Genomic DNA, 22,825 nt, shown 5'->3' on the forward strand with positions numbered 1-22,825 from the left:
TCCCCCATTTATCTCCTCCATAGGTAGGGAAAAATAATGAAATAAAGAAAATATATTTATTTTTATTTTTCCATTATGGTTAGGGTTAGGTTTGGAATTAAGGTTGGGGTTAGGGTTGAAATTAGGGTCGGGGTTGGGATAAGGGTTGTGGTTGGAATTAGGGTTAGGGCTGGAATTAGGGTTAGGGTTGGAATTAGGGTTAGAGTTGGGATTATGGTTAAGATTAGGGTTAGGGGTGTGTTGGGTTTGGGGTTGGGATTAGGGTTAGGCTTGTGGTTAGGGTTATGTTTAGGGTTTGGGATTAGGGCTAGGGGTGTGTTGGGGTTAGGGTTGTGATTAGGGTTTGGGGTGTGTTGGGGTTAGGGTTGAGTTAGAATTGAGGGGTTTCCACTGTTTAGGCACATCAGGGGCTCTCCAAATGCAACATGGAACCACCATTGATTTCAGCCAATTTTGCGTTCAAGAAGTCATATGGAGCTCCCTCCTTTCCAAGCCCCGACGTGTGCCCAAACAGTGGTTTATCCCAACATATGGGGCATCAGCATACTCAAGAAAAATTGCACAACAACTTTGGGGGTCTCATTTCTCCTGTTACCCTTGGGAAAATAAAAAATTGGGGGCTAAAAAATTATTTTTGTGGAAAAAAATTATTTTTTATTTTCACGTCTCTGCGTTATAAACTTCTGTGAAGCACTTGGGGGTTCAAAGTGCTCACCACACAACTAGATAATTTCCTTGGGAGGTCTAGTTTCCAAAATGGGGTCACTTGTGGGTGTTTCTACTGTTTAGGCACATCAGGGGCTCTGCAAATGTAACATGAAGCTCTCAGACCATTCCATCAAAGTCTGCATTTCACAACGTCACTAATTCCCTTCTGAACCCCGACGTGTGCCCTAATAGTGGTTGTCCCCCACATATGGGGTAACATCATACTCAGGACAAACTGGACAACAACTTTTAGGCCCAATTTCTCCTGTTACCCTTGTGAAAATAAAAAATTGCCGGCTAAAATAATCATTTTTTGAGGAAAAAAAATGATTTTTTACTTTCACGGCTCTGTGTTATAAACTTCTGTGAAGCACTTGGGGGTTCAGAGTGCTCACCACACATCAAGATAAGTTCCTTGGGGGTCTAGTTTCCAAAATTGGATCACTTGTGGGGGAGCTCCAATGTTTAGGCAGACAGGGGCTCTCCATACGCGACATGGTGTCCGCTAACGATTCTAGGTAATTTTCTATTCAAAAAGTCAAATGGCACGCCTTCGCTTCCAAGCCCTGCCGTGCGGGAAAAGAGTGGTTTATGACCACATATGAGGTATCAGTGTACTCAGGAGAAATTGCCCAACAAATTTTAGGATCCATTTTATCCTGTTGCCCATGAGAAAATGAAAAAAATCGAGACTAAAATAATTTTCTTGTGAAAAAAAGTACTTTTTCATTTTTACGGATCAATTTTTGAAGCACCAGAGGGTTCAAAGTGCTCACTATGCACCTAGATAAGTTCCTTGTGGGGGTCTAGTTTCCAAAATGAGGTCACTTCTTGGGGAGCTCCAAATTTAGGCACACAGGGTCTCTCAAAACGCGACATGGTATCCGCTAACGATTGGAGCTAATTTTCCATTCAAAAAGTCAAATGGCGCTCCTTCCCTTCCGAGCCCTGCCGCTGTACTCAGGAGAAATTGGACAACATCTTTTGGTGTCTACTTTCTCCATCTCCATTTACCCTTTTGAAAATAAAAAAATTGTTGCTAAAATATCATTTTTGTGACTAAAAGGTTAAATGTTTATTTTTTCATTCCATGTTGCTTCTGCTGCTTTGAAACACCTAAAGGGTTAACAATCTTCTTGAATGTGGTTTTGATCAGCTTGAGGTGTAATAAATCTCATAGTCCTTTTTTAGAAAGGCAAAGTCACTTCAATACTGAGCTCAACATATTCCACAAGAAGGTATATCATGTGGAAAAAAAACTGAAAATAAGAGAAAATATTGATTGTTAAAAATAATTCTTTATTAAATATTATTAAAAGGAGAAGTTAAAAAGACAGGGCAAAAGGCCTCCAAAAAAAGGGGGATAGGCTGCGGCAAACAGTATACAGTCATATGTAAAAGTTTGGGCACCCCTATTAATGTTAACCTTTTTTCTTTATAACAATTTTGGTTTTTGCAACAGCTATTTCAGTTTCATATATCTAATAACTGATGGACTCAGTTATATTTCTGGATTCAAATGAGGTTTATTGTACTAACAGAAAATGTGCAATCTGCATTTAAACAAAATTTGACGGGTGCAAAAGTATGGGCACCCTTATCATTTTCTTGATTTAAACACTCCTAACTACTTTTTACTGCACTAAATTGGTTTTGTAACCTCATTGAGCTTTGAACTTCATAGCCAGGTGTATCAAATCATGAGAAAAGGTGTTTAAAGTGGCCACTTGCAAGTAGTTCTCCTATTTGATTCTCCTATGAAGAGTGGCATCATGGGATCCTCAAAACAACTCTCAAATGATCTGAAAACAAAGATTATTCAACATAGCTTTTCAGGGGAAGGATACAAAAAGTTGGCTCAGAGATTTAACCTGTCAGTTTCCACTGTGAGGAACATAGTAAGGAAATGGAAGAACACAGGTACAGTTCTTGTTAAGCCCAGAAGTGGCAGGCCAAGAAAACTATCAGAAAGGCAGAGAAGAAGAATGCTGAGAACAGTCAAGGACAATCCACAGACCACCTCCAAAGACCTGCAGCCTCATCTTGCTGCAGATGGTGTCACTGTGCATCGGTCATTTGTAAAAATGAGAAATGGCTGGCCAACTTTTAACCCTTATAACTTCCTAACAAAAAAAATTGTTTTCAAAATTGTGCTGATGTAAAGTAGACGTGTGGGAAAGTTACTTATTAAGTATTTTGTGTGACATAAAAATTCGAAATTTGAAAATTTCTGATTTTTTCACAAATAAACACAACAATTATTGATCTAAATTTACCACTAACATGAAGCCCAATATTTAACGAAAAAAATCAGAATCGCTAGGATCCATTGAAGCGTTCCTGAGTTATTACCTCATAAAGGGACAGAATTCCAAAAAATGGCCAGGTTATTAAGGTCAAAATAGGCTGGGTCATGAAGGGGTTAATTAATTTAATTTGCATGACAGTTTTCTTGTTGTTTGGGTTGCATGAGACACAGGGAGATAATGAACTATCAGATGTTTTCCATATACAGATGGTGAAATGTTAGCTTGATGCTTAGTCCTTTATTCCACATTTTCAAAATCATGTGATGTGTTAAATGAATCATAGAATCATAGAATTGTAGAGTTGGAAGGGACCTCCTGGGCCATCTGGTCCAACCCCCTGCTCAAAGCAGGATTCACTATATCATCCCAGTCAGATGTCTGTCCAGCCTCTGTTTGAAGACTTCCATTGAAGGAGAACTCACCACTTCTCGTGGCAGCTTGTTCCACTCATTGATCACTCTAACTGTCAAAAAAGTTTTTTCTAATATCTAATCTGTGTCTCCTCCCATTCAGTTTCATCCCATTGCTTCTAGTCTTTCCTTGTGCAAATGAGAATAAAGTTGATCCTTCTACAATGTGACAGCCCTTTAGATATTTGTAGACAGCTATTAATTCTCCTCTCTGTCTTCTCTTTTGCAAACTAAACATTCCAAAATCCTGCAACCTTTCCTTATAAGACAGGGTTTGCAGACCGGTCACCATTCTGGTCGCTCTTTTCTGAACTTGCTCCAGTTTGTTGATGTCTTTTTTAAAATGTGGTGCCCAAAACTGGACACAATATTCCAGATGAGGTCTGACCAAAGAGGAGTAGAGGGAAATAATGACTTCACGTGATCTAGACTGTATGCTTCTGTTAATACATCCTAGAATTGCATTTGCCTTTTTTGCTGCTGCATCACACTGTTGACTCATATTCAGTCTGTGATCTATTAGTATACCCAAGTCTTTTTCACATGTGCTGTTGCTTAGCCCTATTCCTCCCATTCTGTATATGCTTTTTTCATTTTTATTGCCCAGATGTAGTACTTTGCATTTTTCCCTGTTAAAAACCATTCAGTTAGTTGCTGCCCACTCCTACAGTTTATTAATATCTTTTTGAATCCTCTCTCTCTCTTGATGTACCTTCCATTGTTTCCTTGACTATAAATTCATTTTTTAGGATGTAAAAAGACAAAGTATCTCAGTCACTCTCAGATGATTAAGTAGCTCCTTCTACAGTGGTTGGATGTGGCTGGACAGTCACATATTCCATGTGAAAGCTGTTGAATGTCAATAGAGAGTGTTAACGCCTTTGCCCAGAAGCCTGTTTTCGCCTTCATGACCAGTCCAATTTTTTCAATTCTCACCAGTGTCACTTTAAGACGTAACAACTCTGAAATGATTCAACAGATCCTAGGGATTCTGAGAAAATTTTCTTTTAACATATTGTACTTCATGTGAAAATATTGAAAATTTGGCGAAAATGTTGAAAATTTTGCAATTTTCTCTTTTATGCCCCTCTTAAACAAGAGAGTTAAGTCACATAAAATAGTTACATAGTAACACATAGTAACATAGTTAGTAAGGACGAAAAAAGACATTAGTCCCTCCAGTTCAGCCTATAAAATTCTGTCAGAATAAATCCCCAGATCTACCGTCCTCCTAAAGAACCTAACAATAACTGTAAGATACAATATTGTTACGCTCCAGGAAGACATCCAGGCCTCTCTTGAACCCTTCGACTGAGTTCGCCATCACCACCTCCTCAGGCAGGGAATTCCAGATTCTCACTGCCCTAACAGTAAAGAATCCTCTTCTATGTTGGTGGAAAAACCTTCTCTCCTCCAGACGCAGAGAATGCCCCCTTGTGACCGTCACCTTCCTTGGTATAAACAGATCCTCAGAGAGATATTTCTATTGCCCCCTTATATACTTATACATGGTTATTAGATCGCCCCTCAGTTGCCTCTTTTCTAGACTAAATAATCCTAATTTTGCTAATCTCTATGGGTATTGTAGTTCCCCCATCCTCTTTATTAATTTTGTTGCCCTCCTTTGTACCCGCTCTAGTTCCATTATATCCTTCCTGAGCACCGGTGCCCAAAACTGTACACAGTACTCCATGTGCGGTCTAAGCAGAGATTTGTACAGAGGCAGTATAATGCTCTCATCATGTGTATTCAGACCTCTTTTAATGCTCCCCATGATCCTGTTTGCCTTGGCAGCTGCTGCCTGGCACTGGCTGCTCCAGGTAAGTTTATCATTAACTAGGATCCCCAAGTCCTTCTCCATGTCAGATTTACCAAGTGGTTTCCCGTTCAGTGTGTAATGGTGATATTGATTCCTTCTTCCCATGTGTATAACCTTACATTTATCATTGTTAAACCCCATCTGCCACCTTTCGGCCCAAGTTCCCAACTTATCCAGATCCATTTGTAGCAGAATACTATCTTCTCTTATATTGACTGTTTTACATAGTTTTGTATCATCTGCAAATATCGATATTTTACTGTGTAAACCTTCTACCAGATCGTTAATAAATATGTTGAAGAGAATAGGTCCCAAAACCGACCCTTGCGGTCCCCACTGGTCACAGCGACCCAGTTAGAGAATATACCATTTATAACAACTCTCTGCTTTCTATCACTAAGCCAGTTACTTACCCATTTACACACATTTTCCCCCAGACCCAGCATTCTCATTTTGTGTACCAACCTCTTGTGTGGCACGGAATCAAACGCTTTGGAAATATCAAGATATACCAGCATCCAATAACTCACCTTGGTCCAGTCTATAGCATAAAAACTGATTAGATTGGTGTGACAGGAGCGATTCCTCATAAACCCATGCTGATATGGAGTTACACAGTTATTCTCATTGAGATAATCCAGAATAACATCCCTCAGAAACCCTTCACATATCTCACCAACAATAGAGGTTAGACTTACTGGCCTATAATCTCCAGGGTCACTTTTAGAGCCCTTTTTGAATATTGGTGCCACATTTGCTATGTGCCAGTCCTGTGGAACAGACCCCGTCGCTATAGAGTCTCTAACTACAGTGGTTGGATGTGGATGGACAACATAACATTTCCCACATGTCTACTTTTCATCAGCACAAAGTTTGAAACATTTGTTCTTTTGGTAGGAAGTCAGAGAGGTTAAAAGTTGATTATCTAGTTCTAATTTTTCCAACAAAATATTTAAAATCATTTTTTAAGGACCATATCACATTTTAAGTGACTTGAAGGGGGCTATATGACAGAAAATGCCCAAAAGTGATAGTTTTCTAAAAACTACACCCTTCAAAGTCCACAAAGCTAGAGATGAGCAAACTTTCAAGGTTTGGTTTGATTCAGATTCACCGAATAGGCCTCCATTCATTAAACAGTTCACCGAACAGTTCGACGAACGTACCCGAACCCCATTAGATTCAATGGAAGGCAAAACTAAACGCATAGACAACACATCACAGGGTAATAAAAAGGTTCCCAAGCAGCTAAAATTAGGGGCAGACACAATGAAATGTGACATCATTTGACAAGGAATAGAAATTTACAAATGGCCGAGCATGAGGTATCAGGGCCGGGCCCAGCAATTACAGCTTGGAACTGAAGTTTCAAAGATGACCTGCTGTTTAAGGGAGCGGTGTAAGTCTTATTGGCTTGGAGACCTCACATCTCATACAATCCCTCCTTTTTTTTTGTTTAATCCAACCACACTCAGATGGCACAAACATCAGTTTCATACAGTAATATTGGTAGAAAAATGTAAGGAAATTAACACTGGTAGCTGACTGAAAGTGAGGTCAGGCCTGCATGTTTAGGAGACCTAATTACATGGGCAACTCAAAAGATGCAGAGACCCAACTTGGAGAGTGAGGACAGCAGAGCAGAGCAGGAGGGATCTGCAGCACTACAACAGGCAGGACGAGGCAGTGAGGTGGCCATAGACACAAAGCATGCAACTGTTCCTCAGAGCACCAACACTGGTGAAGTTGCCAATCCAAGTGTTACAAAGTAACATAGTAACACAGTTAGCAAGGCTGAAAAAAGACATTTATCCATCCAGATTTATCCATCAGAATAAATCGCCAGATCTATGTCCATGTAGAAAACCTAATCACTGTAAGATACAATATTCTTACTCTCCAGGAAGACATCCAGGCCGCTCTTGAACCCCTTGACTGAGATCGAAATCAACACCTCCTCAGGCAAGGAATTCCAGTAAAGAATCCTCTTCTATGTTGGTGGAGAAACCTTCTCTCCTCCAGATGCAGATAATTCCCCCTTGTGACTGTCACCTTCCCCAATAAAGAGATCCTCGGGAAGATATTTGTATTGTCCCCTTATATACTTATACATTGTTATTAGATCGCCCCTCAGTCGTCTTTTTTCTAGACTAAATAATCCTAATTTTGCTAATCTCTCTGGGTATTGTAGTTCCCCTTTCCCCTTTATTAATTTTGTTGCCCTCCTTTGTACTCATTCTAGTTCCATTATATCCTTCCTGAGCACCGGTGCCCAAAACTGAACACAGTGCTCCATGTGCGGTCTAACCAGGGATTTGTACAGAGGCAGTATAATGCTCTCATCATGTGTATCCAGATCTCTTTTAATGCACCCCATGATCCTGTTTGCCTTGGCAGCCGCTGCCTGGCTCTGGCTGCTCCAGGTAAGTTTATCATTAACTGGGATCCCCAAGTTCTTCTCCATGCCAGATTTACCCAGTGGTTTCCCGTTCAATGTGCAATGGTGATATTGATTCCTTCTTCCCATGTGTATAACCTTACATTTATCATTGTTAAACTGCATCTGCCACCTTTCAGCCCAAGTTCCCAACTTATCCAGATCCATTTGAAGCAGAATACTATCTTCTCTTGTATTGACTGCTTTACATAGTTTTGTATCATCTGCAAATATCAATGTATTACTGTGTAAACCTTCTACCAGATCGTTAATAAATATGTTGAAGAGAATAGGTCCCAACACCGACCCCTGCGGTCCCCACTGGTCACAGCGGCCCAGTTAGAGAATATACCATTTATAACCCCCCTCTGCTTTCTATCACTAATCCAGTTACTTACCCATTTACACACATTCTCCCCCAGACCCAGCATTCTCATTTTGTGTACCAACCTCTTGTGTGGCACGGTATCAAACACTTTGGAAAAATCAAGATATACCACATCCAATGACTCACCTTGGTCCAGTCTATAGCTTTCCTCTTCATAAAAACTGATTAGATTGGTGTGACAGGAGCGATTCCTCATAAACCCATGTTGATATGGAGCTACACAGTTATTCTCATTGAGATAATCCAGAATAATATCCCTCAGAAACCCTTCACATATCTCACCAACAATAGAGGTTAGACTTACTGGCCTATAATTTCCAGGTCACTTTTAGAGCCCTTTTTGAATATTGGTACCACATTTGCTATGCGCCAGTCCTGTGGAACAGTCCCCGTCGCTAGAGTCCCTAAAATTAAAAAATAATGGTTTGTCTATTACATTACTTAAGCCCCCGTTACACACTGCGATATTGCTAGCAATATCGCTGTAAAGTCACCGATTTTGTGACGTTATAGCGATATTGCTAGCAATATGGCTGCATGTGATACTTACCTCCGACCGGCTCCCCCGCTGGTTATCGCTGATCGCGCGAGAAGCTCCTGGATCATTCCTCGTCGGTCACTTCCTGCGGCGCTTCCTGCTGTGAGGATGAGCGACGCGTGGAGCCGGGCGGGAGGACGCCGGATCGCCGCGTCTGACAGGTAAGTAGCGATCCCCGACCCCAGCGATGTCGCTAGTGAGATCTGCCTGTGTGGCAGCTCACTAGCGACCACCTAGCGATGTACCAGCGATCCTGACCGCGTCATATCGCTGGTCGGGATCGCTGGTGAGTCGCTAGGTGTAACGGTACCCTTAGTTCTTTTAGGCTAAGTTCACACTTGCATTTGGGCAGAGTGCGTGGGGCTGCGTACTTCCTCCCTTAAGCTTCACCTACTTCCTACTTATCTTTAACATTGGGTATACAGGGACAAGCGTTGTATGCGGATGTGTCCACGTGTGTAGTTTTGACGTGCCCACCGAACGCAGCGTGTTGCATTTCTGTGCGGTCGGCGGGCACGTCAAAACGACACATGCGGACACATCCGCATACAAAGCATGTCCCTGCGTACCCAATGTTAAAGATAGGTACGCAGGATGCATGCAGTAGTATGCGGAGCTTAAGCGAAGACGTGTGGAAGTAGGCAGAGCTTAAGGGAAGAAGTTTGCAGCCCTACGCACTCTACCAAAAACGCAAGTATTGAACTTAGCCTTAGTACTCGCGAGTGTATGCCATCCGGACCTGGAGATTTATTGATTTTAATCTTATTTAGCCGGTTTTGCACCTCTGCTTGGGTTAGATTGGTGACCCTTAATATCGGGTTTTCTTTGTCTCTCGGCATTTCACCTAGCATTTCATTTTCCACCGTGAATACCGTGGAGAAGAAGGTGTGTAATATATTAGCTTTTTCCTCATCATCTACAACTATTCTTTCCTCACAATTTTTTAAGTAGCCTACACTTTCATATTTGATTATTTTACTGTTGATATTGATGAAGAACAGCTTGGGATTAGTGTTACTCTCCTTAGCAATGTGCTTCTCTGTTTCCTTTTTGGCAGCTTTAATTAGTTTTTTAAATAAAGTATTTTTCTTCCTATAGTTTTGTAGATCTTCAGCGGGGCCATCCTGCTTTAGTAGTGTAAATGCTTTCTTTTTGCTGGTAATTGCCCCTCTTACTTTTTTGTTTAGCCACATTGGGTTTTTCCTATTTCTTGTCCTTTTATTCCCATAAGGTATAAACCGCTTACAGCGCCTGTTTAGGATGTTCTTCATTTCCCATTTATTTTCTGTATTCTTATTCCTGAGGACATTGTCCCAGTCACCAGATTAAGGGCATCTCTAAGCTGGTCAGACTTTGCCTTCCTAAAGTTCAGTGTTTTTGTGACTCGCTGACAAGTCCCCTTAGCGAAAGACAAGTGAAACTGTACAATATTGTGGTCGCTATTTCCTAGATGCCCAACAATCTGCAGATTTGTTATTCTGTCAGGTCTGTTAGATAATATTAGGTCTAAAAGTGTAGGGTTCGAGCAGGCTCACAGGATGCAGTGACGAGACACGAGACTGAATGTGGTGTGAAATAAACTTTTATAAATTTCAAGCCACAAGGGCTAAAACGGTTTTAACAAAAAAAAAAAAAAGGTAACACCTATTTGTCCTCGCAGGGACTCGGAAAACAACATACAAAACAAGGGGTCCTTATTTCTCTATATTACACTTAGCCTTCCGGGCGTCGCTCGAGTTCACAGACACGACCACTCAGGGATTGCAGATGAGGCTGCCTTGTAATCCACGATTTCCCGGAAGGACTTGGGCTCGTCCAGCCCTGAAGAAACCAGACCAATGGGGCGCAGCAGGCCGTGAAGAAACCGGAACGATGGGGCGCAGCAGGCCCTGAAGGAACTGAACGGTGGGGCGCAACGGGCCCTAAAGAAACTGGAACGATGGAGCGCAACAGGCCCTGAAGAAACTGAACGGTGGGGCGCAACAGACCCTGAAGAAGCTGAACGGTGGGGCGCAACAGGCCCTGAAGAAAATGATGCCGGTGGGGTGCAACAGGCCCTGAAGAAAGCGATGCCGGTGGGGCGCATAAGGCCCTGAAGAAAACGATGCTGGTGGGGCGCAACAGGCCCTGAAGAAAACGATGCTGGTGGCGCGCGGTGATGACGCAGTTCCCCAGATGATCTGTAGCCGTCCTTTATCAAGGAGTCTCTCCCAAAGCCAGGGTAGTAGGCCTTTAATCTCGCCTATGACGAGGTGGCGTATCTTCAGGCCAGGGGAAGGCTGGGGGGAAGTGTCCATGCCTCTGTGGCCTGGTTACGTGTACTCATGACAACAACCTGAGGTAAAGATTCTCTCCCGCAAAGGCGGGGGGCAGCGGGGATGATTCTCTGAGAACGGGGGCGGGGAGCAGTCTCCGGTAACAGTCTCTCACGTCTCTCTTGTCGGTCAATGCGCAGTTTTCTCCTCACAGGCTCCTGTCAGTGCCCCTGCAAGTCACCCTGCTTCCTGCCTTCACTCTTGCTCTCTCCCAACTGCCACTTCAACGCGCCCCCTGCTCCTTGTCTCCTAGGCCTGCCCCCTGTTGCCCTGACAACTTCAGTCACATGTTTCCCTTTGTAATCCCCCTGGTGTGGCTCCTTCAATAGCCCTCATGGCGGTCTCCCCGGTTCCAGCCCAATCACTACATGGGGGTCCTCCTCCCCACTAAAGTGCTGCTCCTCTGGTCGGATTCTGCACCAATTGTGAAAGATAATTATTCTTGGCTATTAGCAGAAACCTGTCGCCTTTATGGGCTTTGCTGGTCTCCGTTTCCCAGTTAATATCCTTGTAGTTAAAGTCCCCCATAAGAAGCACCTAATTATGGATTGCAGCTTCATCTATCTGCCTTAGTAGTAGACTTTCCATGATTTCTGTTATATTTAGGGGTTAGCAACAGAATCCAATGAGAATTTTGTTACTATTTTTCCTTCTATGTATTTTGACCCATATGGACTCGACATCCTCATATGGTTAGGTGTTATCAAGTCTGATGCTTTATTAAAGACAGTCCAGTAGTGATGAGTGAACGTGCTCACCACTACTTGATAGTCGCCCGAGTATCACTGTACTGGGCGTACTCAGCGAGCACTGAGCATTTCCGGGATTACTCGGCGGGAACTCGTGTCCCAACCCAGCATTTTTGGCAGACTACGAAGCCAATGCCCCACAGGCCACAGTACTTAATTCGCACATTTCTCATCTGCTTTCACTCAAAATGTTGCATTTTAGGCTCGTTGAGAAGCTTCCCGCAATCTGATGGCGGCAACCGTCCCAAGGTACTCGGTCCCCAGTTGCCACTATTTCTCCCATTGTGCCATACCAGCATTACTCTAGCATGTGTCCTACTACATTACCCGTGCCCTCAACAATGCTGTTACTGGGAAAGTCCACCTTACTAAGGACACATAGACAAGTGCCTGTGGGCAGGGATGGTGCATCTCACTGATGGCACACTGGGTTAATATAGTGGAAGATGGGACCCAGTCCAACCTTGTGATGGAACACTTCCTCCGCCGAGGATTATGGGCCCTGTGTCAATCAGGGTTGCCCCCACAGTCTACATCTCCTGCACTTCCTCCTCCTCTTCAGCCTCCATCTAAATGAAAACATCAGTCAGAAGCTGGAAGCACTGCAGCACTGCCTCAGCCAAGCGGCAACAGGCTTTGCTGAAGCTAATCTGCATAGGTGACAAACCACACACTGCAGAAGAGTTCAGGACAGCGCTGAAAAAGCAGTCAGATATTTGGCTGACACTGCTGAACCTACAGCCAGGCATGGTTGTGTGTGACAATGGCCAGAACCTGGAGGCGGCTCTGAGGCAAGGTGAGCTCACACACACACCTTGCCTTGCTCATGTGCTTAACCTCATGATTCAACGTTTTCTCAAAAGCTACCCGGAGCTGCCGGATCTGCTAGTGAAAGTACCCCATCTGTCTGCTCATTTTAGAAAGTCAGCTACAACTTCAGCCGCCCTTGCCAGGCTACAGCAGCATTTGCAGCTTCCGGCTCACCAACTGGTGTGTGATGTCCCCACATATTGGAACTCTACACTGCATATGTTGGAAAGAATTTGTGAGCAGAAGAGGGCATTTGTTGACTACCAGCATCAACAAGGCCGTCAATATTCAGGTCAGACTCCAGATATAAGATCTCAGGAGTGGACATGGATGTCAGACATATGTACCATCCTCTAGAACTTTGAGGACTGCACCAAGATGGTGAGTGGCGATGACGCCATAATTAGTGTCACCATCCCGCTTCTCAGCATTCTGAAAACCTCTCTGCTCACAATCAAAGATGAGGCATGGCAGGCAGAGCATGAGGACATGGAGCAAGGAAACATACTGAGGGATTACACTCAGACCAGCCTCATGTCGTCGCAACGTGGATTGGTAGACAATGAGGAGGAGGAGGAAGAACAGGAGCTACTTTCATGCACTATAGACGGTATGATAGGGAATTCTATATGTCCTTCTAGTATTAATGTATTTCTGGGGTCTCACATGCATACTCTGTATATGAAAATGCTGTCTCACGATGATAATCACCTATAACCTTATTCTTCATAAGAAATTGTACATGATGGATAAACAGCTTACTGCACCCAGTTGGACATTGAAACTACACGTCCACATGCTAGGTAGATACTGGGGATGTAGCACTTAGTAACCCTCAATAACACAGATAACGGAGCAATAACCGTCATGAGGATAGATTAATGAGATTGATATTGGGGTCTTGTGTAACTTACACAAGACCTACTAAAGTTTCCATCACGTCTGCACAAATACTAATAATTAACAGCCGAATACAATCTGATTGGTTAGAGAATATGAATATGATTGGTTGAAACCATTTATGCATACTGTTGAATAATCAATTGTCCAATGAAATACGATGATGTAATGTTACTGCCTACACAAATGAGCATATAAGCTACCTAATTAAATTAGGAAATTGTGACATCCTACAGATACATACCCTGTCTCTGTGTGTGTTTGTTCACCACTACTCGAGTAGGCCTCAAACCAAAATCTGGCAACCCTCCAGCATATCGATCTCCCATTGAGAGATAAAGATCAAATCACAGACTCTTCAGTTGGCGTCCCATTGGGGTGGCCTGGTCACAACAGAAGACCCAAGTATCCTGAGATCCGGCACCAGCAGACTGAGGCCTAGAGGACACACAGACCAAAATCACCGGTGAAGGTAAGAGCCATTGTTTCTTACAAAATTTTGTGTCTCCCCTTTGCTACATGTTCTGAAGCCGGCTGTTGGGGTACAGTATAATCCGTCTTCTTACATACCAGCGCCAAGAACCGTAGAATATCCTTGTGATACACAAGACGTATACTGGAGGGAGAAACCTAAAAGCTGCTACGTATGATTGCAACATGAATGAATGATCCAACCTTGAGGGTACTAAGAATTCTTTACTGTGTTTTTTGCCCCTTGGGAGCGTCTCTCCATGATAACTGGCTTGCCAGGATTCATGTGAGGACACGTCTCTGGCGGCATATGCATAAAGGAGGCTGTGTACGTCCTCTTGGAGAGCGCTAGAGGTACTATTACGGTGTTACAACGCCGGTTGAGACAGGATAGGTCTATCTACCTTCTATCCTGTCTGATGCGCACAAACTGCCCCCTAATGGTGCTAAAGAACTTTGAGGTAGTAGGGATTACATTAGCCTGCATATTAATGATAGCTATAGTCTTCTGGTTGATAAATAAGATCTCTGAGTACACAAGGTCTAGCTGAGGGAAAAGATTCTTACTGGGCTAATGAGAAAATTTGGGTCATATTAGTCTGCCTATAGTTAATTGAATTTGCTCTCTGGTATATATATAGGTTTATTATAACTGCAGAGAAGTGCCATCTCATACTGAGCACGAAGAGATTTAGTGTGTTATATGACCGGGTGGGTCGTGTTGGCCAGACCACTAAATAATTAATAGTTAAACTTCTTATCAGGGTTCCTATGGGTTTTTGATGCCTACTAACTGATGACGTCACGTCAGTTTTAGGACGTAAGTTCGGACACTGAGCAGGAACCCCTTATAACAACGGCACGCAAGCCTATGCATCGAATTAGCGAAGTGCAGTCGGGATAGGTATATTACTAGCAAAGTGATAATGAAGTAGGGAGGTGGGCACAAAATAACAGCGCATATTAAGAGAATAGTGAATAGCAACCAGAGAAAGAGGCAGACAGAGAGGAAAAGAGATAGAGAGATACGGTCTAGGTGCGGCCTGTACATTGAGTTAGCGAAGTGCAGTCAGTACGGGTCCGCAAGCCATAGACATTTAGGCATTTTAGGACAGGCCAGGAGAATTTTTAGCCCCCAATACAGTCAAGTATCAACCAGAAAACAAAGATAGGATTTTAAGCAAGCACCAGGAGATAGAAAGTCGGGGCTGCAGTGATTAGAAGCAGAAGACAGATATAACAAGCTTAATGAGTTATCAGTTTACTGAATCTGTGTGAAAGAATGTGAATGACCTTTGTGACTCTCTGCTGATAAGTGGAAGTGCATGATCTCATGTGTAAAAGAAATTCTGTGTGAATGAGAGGATACTGTAGGTTCTGTCTGCAGACTGCGATTTTCAAAAGAAAATCTGATGCGAATCATGTTTTGTATGACAGATGGATATTTGTTGGGACAGTCCCAGGCACGAATGTGAAGAAATTTCACTATATACAGCGAGGAGATGATTGGTGGGCGCTGTAAGCATTAAACGCGCATATCCCTTTAAGTAATGCGTTGAAAGGTCACACTTTACAAGACCTGAGGTTTAGCGAACAGTTTATATTGCAAAGCCCAGACGGACAAGTTTTCCACTATAGACGTTTCCGTGTCAGGAATAGAGCCCCCCGTTGAGTGGTGTATATTGCGGGTTGCATTATAAAGGAAAGTTCTGTTTTATGGTCTGAGCTTGCCTTGTGTGTGTGTGCCAAGTATTCCATGAGAAAATGTCGTGCCCTAATTGCACATTTGGATTAATGATGATTATATCTCCTGAAGGTTGGAGAACTGTCAAAATTATACCAGGAGGGTATATCCAACAGCTCACTGGTTTTGGATTTCTGTCAGACAGATTTCCAGAGTATAAAGTATTCCGGCTTAATGTACATGGAATTCCTGCAATTCCCTGGGTCGATGGAATTTTGCTAAGTGACATAGGGAATTATAATCTTGTCAGATGTCCGTTAAATAATGGAGAGCCAGAATCTTACCTGGTGGAAGCGCAGCTCGCAGCTCTCCTCACTGGGTTCACACTGTAGCATAATACGTATTTGTAAAAGGAATACAGCTAGATTTTTCTCAATGTTAAGGCCTCTTTCACACTTCCGTTTTTGACAATCAGTCAAGATCCGCCAATTTTGAAAAAAAACGGATCCGCCACTTTTCTTTGCGGATCCGTTTTTTTCCCCATTGACTTTCATTATTGGCGGATCCTGACTGATTGCCGTCCGTTGCATCCTTTTTTTTGAGGATCCGCCACAATGTTAGTGTCCGTCAACATCCTCAAAGATTTCCAAACGGAGCTTGCAACGTTTCTCTCTCCCTCTCTCTCTCTCTCTCTCCTTCCCGGCCAGCGGTTCCTTTAAATTTCCTCATTTTCAGGATCCGTCTAAAAACGGATCCTGTGCCATCCGTTCACATCAGTTGAGAACGGATCCGCTTCTCTGCCTTTTTGGCGGATTCTAACTGATGCAAATAACTGAAGTGTGAAAGAGGCCTTAGTTAAGTGTTTAGAGTGTGTAATGCATGATAAGGAAGGGAGAGGCAGATGGTTCAAAGTACAACTTTGCCTTTGACTTGAAGCAGTGTCAGATATCCATGGAAAGCAATTGTCAGGTAGCAAAGATAAGGAATGCTTTTAGTATGTTTGAAAAAAAAAAAAGAGAGAGAGAAAAACAATCCCGTTATATGTGTAATGGAAATCCACCACTCTGCCCCCTATTCGGTACTAGCATGGTGATTTCCAAAGGGGGGGAGAAGAGAGGAGAATCCGCTATTTTTAAAATATATTCTAATCCATAAGGGTATCTCTCACTAATCTGGATGTTGAGTTTTTTCTTTCCGGAAGGTCCAAGAACCTGGTTGTATGGCAATCACACAGCATGAGATAGTAGAAAGCAGAACCACTCCTCCCTCATAACTCTACAGGGGAGGTGGAGTTGACGGCACTCATTGAGGCGTTTAGGGGGCTTTAAGGTAAGCAAGACACCACATATACAAGTCATTGTTTTCAGGTGAACCCACAACTACGGCCCCATGTGGGGGGGAAAGGTCTTTTCTTACACCAACAGGCCCTGAAAGAGGTTGCCATAGTGAAGGTGAGGGTACATATGAGAAGGAACCCATGGAGCACGAAGCAAACAAAGTGGCTGGGAATCAGCCAGAAGACCAAGGTACTGGGAGACCCATGAGGCGCCTCCACTGGTCATGGTGAGCATTAAAAATAACCAGTTAGACTTAAGTATCTTACAGGCTCTGACTCGGTCACCAACCGGGGAAGAGACTGAAGTCTGGTCGGAAGCTGGAGCTCAGAACGGTGGATGGCGGGACAGCGGGTATGTTTGCCAAAATCCTTGCACCATGTGATGGCTCATGACTCAATGCATGTGAGTGAAGATAAAAACTATGTGCTCTGAAGAAAGATGTTGGGTCCACCTGTTTAGCTTTACATTAACATAGATTAGATGCGCACAACACAGATAGACTGGAAAGATGCCATAAACACACACGTGCGCCTGGGCCCTCCTATCCGTTTCAATGACTGCAGATTGACTTCATACAGGCTGCCCAAGGTAAGATGTATGAAGTATGTGCTCGTGTGTGTTGATCTCTTTTCAGGGGACTGGAAGCCTTACTGATTTCAGAAACTACCACAACTGAGGTACTCTTTTGTCCACACAGATGTTGTAACTATTTGACAACCCCTGTAGCAGGTCCGGAGTCCAAAAGGGACTCCCATTTGTGTATAAATAAGTTTTTGATTCTATTCTAGTTAATCCAGACACTGGTTGCTGACCAAAAGACACGAAGACCACTGGAGCCACTGGTTGATGGTCCCCGCTAAGCCACGTCCGTAGAGCTAAACGGAAGACCGGTCCATACAAGCTACTATGAGGTCCTGGAGCGGAAGAATGAGGGTCCTGTCCCTGATGATGTTGGCAGCTTTACTGCAAGAAGGACAAATGGATGAAACACTTCAGAATAGCACATCAGTAACCTTGTGGTTTGACACCAAGGCAGCAACAGCTACATTTAGAGTGGACTTGTGTCAGATAGTGAAGTGTCAATGGAATCTTAAATTTGGGAAAAAGAGTAGCAACCCCAATTATAAATATCTAACGGGAGCTGAAGGGGCGGTGGTATATATCTGTGTAACTAGACCTGGAAATGAGAACTGTAATTCTTGGTCAGATGCAGCTTGGAACACGGGAACTTCATGGGGGTATAAGCCAGAGGAAGCCATGACTCGTGTTAGTTCATCAGGAAAGCCTCTCCTCAAGAGGATGAATATTGCTGTACCCATTCCAAAATGGGGTTGTGATCCAGAGGTTTTGGACTGGAGATTCTCTTGCAATCCTCTCCTTATAACCCTGGATGAACCCTCTCTTGGAGATGAAGGTCTCTATGTATTGGGACTGTATATCCCAGGTAGACAGGTACAGCAGGGAACATTTTGGTTAAATGCTGTTCCTGCACAGGACAAGGAACAAGAGGAGGACAAACCCCAAAGGTCAGGAGAAATGTTGGATGTTGATGGAATTGGGGAATTAGGCTATGAGGAGAAGTTAGCCGTAGAAACAGGCTACACAGAGAGGAATGAATGGTTGCTATGGATGAAGTATACTACAGAGCAAAATAACAAAACTGATTGTATTGCATGTGCAACCGCTAGGCCCCATTTAGGGACTATTCCCCTCAGATATTCAGAACAGGATCAAGTAGACTTACAGTGTATTCTAGCTTTGTATAATGCCACATATGACCCTAGTGATAATGTTTTGTGTCAATCTCTATCAGTCCGGTATCCAATAACAAAAATTGATCAAGTGCCACCTAGATTTATGTATATCCAGGTGACTACACTTGTTTCCTGAGAACAGGACCAGGGATATGGGTAGGAAATCTAACTTCAGAGTTTTGTCACATCACCATCCCCATAAATACAGATACAGGAGGTTTTAAAGCCAGTTGGTTCCAAAACCAAACTATAGCAAGGAGTGACATATGGTGGTTATGTGGAGATATGAAATTAAGGCCTAGGTTGCCACCAAGTTGGGTTGGCAGCTGTGCTCTAGTTCAGGTGCTCATGCCAATTAAAATAATTTCATCAGAAGAGATTAAAGGAGGTGGAATGAATGTTGAAACCCTGCACAGAAATAGAAGATCAGTACCTGCTGGGTCCTTTGATCCTAGAGTTTATATAGACAATATAGGAGTACCCAGAGGGGTACCTGATGAGTACAAGGCCAGAAACCAGATAGCAGCAGGTTTTGAGTCAATTTTCTTCTGGTGGGTGACAGTTAATAAAAATGTGGATTGGACAAATTATATTTATTATAATCAGCAAAGGTTTATAAATTATACAAGGGATGCAGTAAAAGGGATAGCTGAACAATTAGGCCCAACTTCTTTAATGACACAGCTTGAATCCTAGACAGGCTAGGTGGGCCTTGTTTTTCACACGTCTTGATTTTGTGGTCTCTTTTCTTCCGGGCACTAAGAATGTTAAGGCAGACGCCCTCTCTAGGAGTTTCTTTGCTGATTCTCCTATTGTGACCAAGCCTGCTACCATCTTAGGTGAGGGGGTAGTTCTTTCTGCCATCTCGCCCGATTTGAGACGTGCTCTGGAGGAGTTTCAGAAGACAAACCTGAGCGTTGGATTTTATTTCTGATTTGCCTGTCTCTCAGAGAATGACTGTTATTTGGGTGATTTGTGATAGATTCTCTAAGATGGTCAATCTTGCACCACTCCCTAAATTGCCATCTTCCTCAGAGTTGGTGCCCTTGTGTTTGCAACAGATGGTTAGTTTGCATGGGATTCCTGAGAACATTGTATCGGACAGAGGAGTTCAGTTTGTCTCTAGATTCTGGAGGACTTTTTGTTCCAAGCTGGGAATTCAGTTATCCTTCTCCTCTGCGTTTCACCCTCAGACCAATAGGCAGACGGAGAGAACAAACCAAACTTTGGAGTCTTATTTGAGATGTTTTATCTCTGCTGTTCAGGATGATTCGGTCTCATTTTTGCCCTTGGCCGAATTTGCTTTAAATAATAGAGCTAGTTCTGCCACTTTGATGTCACCCTTTTTCTGTAACTTTGGGTTTCATCCTCGATTCTATTCAGGGCAGGTGGAGTCTTCTGCCTGCCCTGGTGTTGACACTGTGGTGGAGAGAATGCACCAGATCTGGGACCAAGTGGTGGATAAGTTGTCTCTCTCCCAGGAAAAGGCCCAGCGGTTTTCCAACCGGCATAGGACCATTGGTCCTCGGTTTAAGGTGGGTAATATGGTTTGGTTGTCATCAAAGAATATTTCTATGAAGGTGGCTTCTCCAAAGTTTAAACCTAGATTTATTGGACCTTACAAGATTTTGGAGATTCTTAATCCGGTCTCTTTTTGATTGGCTCTTCCTGTTACATTTAAGATCCATAACATGTTTCATAAGTCTCTTTTGAAGAGGTTTGTTGAGCCAGTGGTTCCTGTGGTGGCACCTCCTGACCCTGTATTGGTTGAAGGTAACATGGAGTATGAGGTAGAGAAGATACTTGATTCCCGTCTGGGAGGGTAATGCGAAATATGAGGTTGAGAAGATAGTGGATTCTCGTCTGGCTAGACGGAGACTCCAGTATTTGGTTAAGTGGAAGGGTTATGGCCAGGAGGATAATTCTTGGGTCTCTGCATCTGATACTCATGCCGAAAGATTGGTTCGTGCTTTTCATCGGGCCCATCCTGATCGCCCTGGTGACGTGGATGAGGGTTCGGTGACCCCTCCTCAAGGGGGAGGTACTGTTATGAGCTCATTTTCTCGCTCACCTTTGATGTCCGATAAACTCCCTCTGCTGATGAAAGGAGGTGGTGAAACTGATTTGGATGGGAGAGACCTGTCACCTGAACTGGTGGATTGCGATAATACATCAGGAATCTCTGAGTGGATATAAGGCAGCCGACGCCCTGTAGGGTTGCTGGTGATTTCTCTGCTCTGAGCTCTGGCCTCCAGTTCAGTTCCTGTCTTCCAAAGCTAAGTTTGTGCTCTGCTATTGTTCCATGAGATTTTGTCTGGTTTACTTACTTTTTGTGTTCAGCCAGCCCTGGCTGGGACTGGCTGAATTCCATTTTTGTCTCTGATCAGTTGATCTCTTTGCTCTGTTTTCAGAATATACCTGAGTGCTGATATAGTGATTTTGAAGTCTAGCGACTTCAGGGCCATTTCTATCAGACGTGTTGGACATTATTTTTGGCAGGGTTTTTGCGTGATTGCAGACAGTTGCTTTTCTTTCTTGTCCTTTCTAGATAGCGAGGGCCCCATCGTTTTCTCTGCCTGTCTTTCTGTCTGTGTTTGTGTTTTCATCTTTTTTCACCGACAATACATGTTGGGGGCTGTCTATTGCTTTGGGGTCTGCTCTGGGGCAGTTTAGATTTCCCCTTTCTTTCTTTAGGCTTATTTAGTTCTCCGACTGTGATGAGGCATCTAGGACCACCGTAGGCACGCTCCACGGCTTCTGCTAGTTGTTGTGAATAGGATCAGGGGTCTGCAATCCGCTAGCTACCAACCTCTCCGGTTTTCTGGACTTAGCTTGCATTTTTGTTTTTTCCTCCTCCGGTGACTCATTCATAACACGCCTGTTAAACTGCCAGACTTCTTTTCTGGGAACAAAAAGGAGTTTAGGATCTTCATGGAGGGTTGCAAATTTTTTTTTAGTTTGAGACCACCTTCGTCTGGTGACGAAAGTCAGAAGGTAGGGGTCATCATGTCTTTATTAAGAGGGTCCCCACAAGCTTGGGCATTTTCACTTCTTCCCACTGCACCTGAGAGAGTGTCGGTGAATGCATTCTTTGAGGCCCTCGGGCACATATATGATGAGCCGGACCGAGTGCGATTGGCAGAGGACATGGTGATGAGCATCTGTCAGGGGATACAATCGGCCGAGTGATTTTGTACTGAGTTCCGCCGCTGGGCCACAGAGATTTCTTGGGACGACGCCGCGCTCCGAGGACTCTTTTTCAGAGGCTAGTCCAAGCGGCTGCAGGATGCCTTGGCATTACATCCCCCACCTAACTCTCTCGAGGACGCCATTACCCAGACTGTTCGGATGGACCACAGGTTGCGGGCCGAGGGGTCATACAGGTGGAGACTTCATTGTTCCCCAGTGGAAAAGAGACTGTCCCTGAGCCCATGGACGTAGGCGTTCTCTCTCTGAAGGAAAAGGAGAGAAAACACCGGAGGGAAAAGCAGTTGTGCTTCTACTGCGGTAAAGCAGGACATTGGAAAAAGGAGTGTCCTGACTGCCCGTCCTCGACCCGGTCGGCGGGAAACGACTAGGTCTGCGTAGTCAGCAGTGAGACTACTCAGACTCTCAGGTACCCTTTTCCTCGTTTTCTAAGGTTTTGCTTCATGTGGAACTGTTAGTGGATGGTTGTTCTTTTTCCTCTACAGCCTTCGTGGACTGCGGATCATCCAACAATCTTATTGACTCCCAATTGGTCACACGCTCGAAGATAGGGACAGCTAGGCTCAAGGTTCTGATCAAGGTGGTGGCCTTTGACTACTCCCGCTCACAAAAGAGGGATTTCTCTTTATGTCTGATTTGTTTTCGCTCAGAGTGGGCGCTGCTCACGTGGAAAATTTAAGTTGTTTAGTTCTGGAAAATCTACCAGCAGGGTTGGTGTTGGGCATGCCCTGGTTACAACGAAATTATCCAGTAATTAACTGGAAAACGGGGGAGATTGTTCAATGGGGTTTAATGATTCTAAGTTATGTTATAAATCTGCACTGCTGGTTGAACCTGCTAAATCTGTGTCTGTATCATCTGTCGAGCTGGAAGGTATTCCGGAGTACCTGAAAGACTTCGAAGATGTATTCTCTGAAAGCGAGACCGAGACGTTGCCGCCACATAGACCCTTTGACTGCGCTATCGAGTTAGCCCCGGGGGCTAAATTG

The sequence above is a fragment of the Dendrobates tinctorius genome, unplaced genomic scaffold (genome assembly GCF_039654945.1).
Source record: "Dendrobates tinctorius isolate UK_male_01 unplaced genomic scaffold, ASM3965494v1 ptg000151l, whole genome shotgun sequence".
NCBI lineage: Eukaryota > Metazoa > Chordata > Amphibia > Anura > Dendrobatidae > Dendrobates > Dendrobates tinctorius.